This window comes from Mandrillus leucophaeus, unplaced genomic scaffold (assembly GCF_000951045.1).
Source record: "Mandrillus leucophaeus isolate KB7577 unplaced genomic scaffold, Mleu.le_1.0 Scaffold377, whole genome shotgun sequence".
Lineage (NCBI taxonomy): Eukaryota > Metazoa > Chordata > Mammalia > Primates > Cercopithecidae > Mandrillus > Mandrillus leucophaeus.
In genome coordinates, this window is record NW_012103998.1 from 2,216,002 (window position 1) to 2,221,846 (window position 5,845).

Sequence of the window (5,845 nt, forward strand, 5' to 3'; positions counted from 1 at the left end):
GAATCTTTGCGCTGTCTCTCCGGAGTTTCGAGCCAAGCCGAGCAGGCGCCCTCGCCATTGTTTGCAGTGTAATTTGCTGTTGCTGATTTTGGCTGTGGGCGAAAATAGCTCATTCTGAGCCTGCTGCAGAGACAAGCCCTGTAGGGCTTCAAAATAAAGACGGAGGCCGCAGCCCGAGCGCGGGTCTCTCCTGGGAGAGGAAGCTTTCGCCCTCCCCGGTGAATACCTTTGCCCTCCCGGGCTGTTGAATCGTCGAGGCTGGATGTGAGAGGCTCTGTAACCCGTTCTCCCCACGGCTGATTGAAGTGCCATTTAACAAAGCACCTCCTCCACGCTGGCATCTGTTCTGGCAGAAGGCACCTGGAGTTGTTCTTTGCTCCGCCAACTACTTACTCGCTTGTCCGAGAACTGGGGATTTGGGTGTCAGCCTCTGTGTAAAGTTCACGGAGGTGGAGCCGGGCTCAGATTCTGGCCCACCACCTCCGAGATCGACAGACCAACTGGATGGAAATAGTAGCAACAGTGACGGGGTTGTGTTGCTGCCCTTTGTGCAGGATTTGGGTCTTCACTCATAATTTGAAGTAGTAATCCATTGCCCCAGAAGTGAAGCAATGAGTCCCTGGTTTACTGCCCACTTTCCCTTTTTCCTTTAGCATCTGTTAATCATTTTGAAAGAATGATTTGAGTTTTTACAGATTGAATATATTCGGTGGAATAATACCTCGTGCTCTCATCTCAACCCCCCAATTCTCTTATTTTTGCACTTTCTTTAAAAGTTTCCTAACAGTTTGCTATGAAAATAACCAGAAACTCCATTTGGAATAAACATTGAAGATCTGTGCTTACCCACAGGTAGATGTTTCTTCTGGGATAACTGTAATACTAGTTAACAGAACTATGAAGAAAAGGAGATCATTTTCAAATGCATTTGTAATTGAGAGGATTCTGTAAAGTTAATGTTGCAGACTTGAAAAAAATGTGAAAGCTTGTTTTTTCTTGTCACAACTGTGATCTTCTTGTGTAAACAAGATTAGTAATCTTAGCGAGATGGATGGCTCATTGTCAACTCATTTAAGTGGTTTGGCAAAACTCATGCAACTTTACAAAACTCACTCTTCATAACCTGTAAAATGGTGGTGATAAAGTTTGTGCCTCAACTGCTTAGGTGCAGTGTGGTAAAGGAAATGTGTAACATAACTGCAGACTGTGTTTCTGCCACATCTGCCACTGTTCCCTGTCTACACCAGACTTTTCTGTTAAAAAGTCAAAACCTTATATGAAGATTTCTTGATTTTCTTTAAAATTCTGCTGACCAGCCGGGGGCAGTGGCCCACGCCTTTAATCGCAGAACTTTGGGAGACCGAGATGGGTGGATCACCAGGTCAGGAGTTCAAGACCAGCCTGGCCAAGATGGTGAAACCCCGTCTCTACTAAAAATACAAACATTAGCCGGGCGTGGTGGTGGTCGCCTGTAATCCCAGCTACTCGGGAGGGTGAGGCAGAGACTTGCTTGAACCTGGGAGGCAGAGGTTGGGGTGAACTGAGATGGTGTCAGCCTGGGCGACAGAGCTAGACTCCGTCTCTAAATAAATAAATAAAACAATTCTACTGACAATATTATTGTACCTGCTGCTTTGTATTAGCATGGAGATACCCAATTTTTAATTTAGCTGTGTATTAAAACTGATTTAGACATTATATGTGCTGATTATCCAAAATTAGCACATTGGGCCAGTCAGATCTAGTGAAGAGAAGAAGTCAGAGAAGGGCTAGAACTTTAGCAGACCATAATCACAAATTCTACTACAGTGATGCTGGACTTCTTGAGGTCCCAGTTTAAACTTCTCAACTATCTGCTTTTAGGTTTTTTATTACTGAGACAGCGAGGAATATGTAGAACTGGCGAAATTTTTGTAAACTCATAAGAACTTTTCCAAGCAGGGTTGATGTAATTTCAAGTCTGTCCTGAGGCTACGAGAAGTCTGTTGTAATGAAGGGAGAACAGCAATTTTACTGTGCAGAAAGTATTCATCCCCTTAAATGATCGTAGCTCCTGTATTGTGGAACTCACTTAGATGCAGCTGTAATCTAAGCTGTATGTTTTCCTGACACCCTGAAAGTATGTGATGCAAGAGGAAAACATCAAGTGGTAATTTCTTGATGTCACCATCTCCTTGGGAGGAAACTAGTATAGGATTTAAAAAGAACCCTTTTATGAACTCATTTGGTAAATTAGCTCCCCTAAAAATGCTAATGAGAACTGGGGGTTCATGGGAAGAATTGATTAATCTTTCAGGGATATGGAGTTTCTGCCTAGGAGTGGGCTAAGACTCCATGAGATGAAGTTCTTCGTTACTGAATAGTCATTTTTTAAATTCAAAATCGATACCTGTTGAGATGACAGGGAAGCTACATGGTCTCTCTTGCTGGGCTTATTTCAGCCTTTGAGACTGGAATAATAATGAGGCAGTGTACTCTTTCCACATTGCAGAAATCTATTTTTATAGCCAGGTGGACTAACCTAGATAACCCCTCCCCACTTAGTGAAATGTAAGTAATGAATTCTGTGATTGTTGCTAAGCTGACAAGTCAGGATCATTCACATTTTAAAACTTCATCTTGTAAAACTCAGAAATGGTGCTTGTTAACTTGATGCACATATCTCTCTACTTTAAAAGAAAGAGCATCCATAATTAGACTCCTACTTTTTTTTCATGCCCTAGATAGTTAAAGCCTATCATCTTTTTAAGAATACAGGCTGTCTGCTTTCTATACAGTACTGGCTTTCTATATAGTAACTGGCTTTTATTAATGATGTGTGAATTAGGTTTTCTTTTAGTTGGTTTTCATTTTAAATGGTCTAAAATGCCCTCTCCAGCCACTTGGGTATAGTGGTGGACAGCTGAGGCTCTGGACCTATGTGGATTGTATTCTGGCTCTTCGAGCTTCTTGACTAGGTGATCACTAGGGCAAGGTCCTAAATAGCCTTTCTGAGCCTCCAGTTTCCCATTTGTGAAAGAGGTAATACTCCACTCTTCCGGGAGTGATCGTGTGTCTTAAATAAGAAAGTATTTGTTAAAAAAAAAAAAAAAAAAAAAAAAGGTGTGTGCACTCAAATATTAGCTATTTAAAAAATTTCTTTTTTAAATTTATGTTCTCTCATTGGGTGAAAAAGCTATATTTGTCTATATGTCAGGTTAATAATTTTTTTCTATTTTGTTGGTGCCACTACTAATCAGAACTGCTAGTTATCTTGAGTGCCTGCCCTCCCCCATCTCTCTAACCTATTAGCAGTACCGCTGCACCTTTCTCGGACATTTCTCTGGAACTGGTTTCTTCCATATCTCCCAATCATCCCCCACCTTAGTCGCTTATGACCTTCACCAACTTCTGTTCCATCCTGCTTGCAAGGACCATCTTATTTTCCCTACAGAGCCATTTGCATCAGGATAGTCCCCAGAATACAGATCTTATACCAGTGCTTTTTGCTACCAGTGCAATCTTGGATCCTGTAATCACTCTAAGCCTTAGTTTCCACTTCTACATAATAGGGGTGTTCTCAGGAATAAATTCAGTAATGCCTATAAAATGTTTAACTCCATGCCAGGTGCACAATAAGAAATCAATAGATGGTCACCACTTTTACTACAGGCTGAACATCTCAGTCCAAAAACCAACATCCAAAATGCTCCAAAATCCAAAACTTTTTGAGCGTCAACATGATGCTCAAAGGAAATGCTTACAGGAGCATTTCTGGTTTCAGATATTTCTATTTGGAATGCTCAACCAGTAAGTATAATACAAAGATTCCAAGGCCGGGCGTAGTGACTCATGCCTGTAATCCCAGCACTTTGGGAGGCCGAGGTGGGTAGATCACTTGAGTTCAGGAGTTTGAGACCAGCCTGGCCAACATGGTCAAATCCGGTCTCTACTAAAAATACAAAAAAATTAGCTGGGCATGGTGGCGGGTGCCTGTAATCCCAGCTACTAGGGAGGCTGAAGCAGGAGAATCACTTGAACCTGGGAGGCAGAGGTTGTAGTGAGCCGAGATTGTGCCATTGCACTCCAGTCTGGGCAACAGAGCGAGACTCCATCTCCAAAACAAAACAAAACAAAACAAATTCCAGAATCTGAAATCTGAAACACTTCTGGTTCCAAGCATTTTGAATCGGGGACCTGTACTATATGAAAGAGGGGTTTGTGAGCTTGGAAATGGAAAGGCTGCTAAGTTTATGAAAAGTATAGACTTTTCTAGCATTGCTAGCATTTTGTGCCTCCTTGCGTCATGTTTCTTGTCACATTGACTGTTTATATGTTTAATGCTTACATGTATTTATAAACTATAGACATTGGCACTTTGAGAGCAAGATGCTTCACTTATTCAAAAAATACGTACTGAGCACGTTCTGTGTGCTGGTTGCTGATCTAGGCATCAGGAATACAATGGTAAATGAAACAGTCTGGTTTCTGTGGAAGCTTAGTATCTGGTGGGTGTATCTCATTTATACTTGTGGCTCCAGACAATACCCCTGTCTTTTACAGGAGGACATGATGATAATACATGCAGAAATCTCTAACATCTGAAGTAAAACTTGTGTCGAGCATGAGTGCCACCTGTTGTGTATCTTCAAGTATTCTGTGGTTTGGAAATCCATCTACAATTACATGATGAGTAATGACCAAAGGCAGTGAAGAAGAGGATGCTGTAGCCCTTCTAGCAGTGGAACTGGTTGGGTAGTGATGTAATAAGTTGATGATCACATGCTTACTCCCTGGGCAGGAAGTAGGGGGAGTGGAAACTGACCTCTGTCCTAGAGGACACTGACCCAGTGAAGTGGTAAGCTGAGTAGTACACGGATATCGTTTTCACCAGTGCTTTGTTTTATTCTAAAGAGCTTGTTAAAGAGACTGAATAATGATCAGTGTGTGTCAAGCCAGGTTTTTCTTACATTTAGGATGAGCAAAGTGATGCGGTGTGTGTTTTTTGAGCTGTACTTTGTTGCAGGCTCTCCCTTTAAAGGAGAAGGAATTGCCAGCCACCACCAGCTCACCCGCCTGTCATATCCGCTGCAGAGAGCACCCAGACAGCTGCTACCAAGTTGGATCACAGGGTGTGTTTTGCTTCAGACCCTCTGCCTGAATTTCCAGGGCTGCTGCTAAGGTCAGAAATCAACCTAGTCCTACTTGGAAAATGCCCACAGTTTGACTTAGAAGAGTTTGCAGCTTTCAGCCCTGTGGTTTCTTAATTGTGTTTTCGTGTTTTCAGTGGAGGGGAGGAGGGTGACAAGAGAAAAGGAAGAGAACCATGAATCACCATACTGTGAATCAGAATGAGGACTTTTCATTCCTTCGAAAGGGAACATCAGGATATATGATTTGTGCATAGGCCACCTGCTTCTGTCAACTTGGGAGGGATGCTGCCTGAAAGAAACCATAGTGTATTTGTGGATTATTCCTCTGTAAGGAGATAAAAAGAACATAAGTGAAAGGAAGACTGCAGTCACAATAATAGTTAATGTGTACTGCGTGCTTACTGTACACCAGGTAACATGAAACACTTCAAATACACCATCTCCTTAATCTTCTACAATATCCTGCTTTTCCATTTTACAGATGGGGAGACTGAGGCCCAGGCAGATTAATAATTTCTCTAAGATATTCTGTCTATTAGGAAACGATAGTAGAGCTACGGTTTGAACCTGTATCTGTCTCAACTCCAGAGCTTGATTCTTCACCACTTCCCTGTCTGCCTCCATGGCGAACACTGGAGAGCAGCCCAGTCTTTCTAAACTAGCTGGGTGCCTGGGGATGGATGTGTACAGCATCTGCTGGGCACTTACCCTAA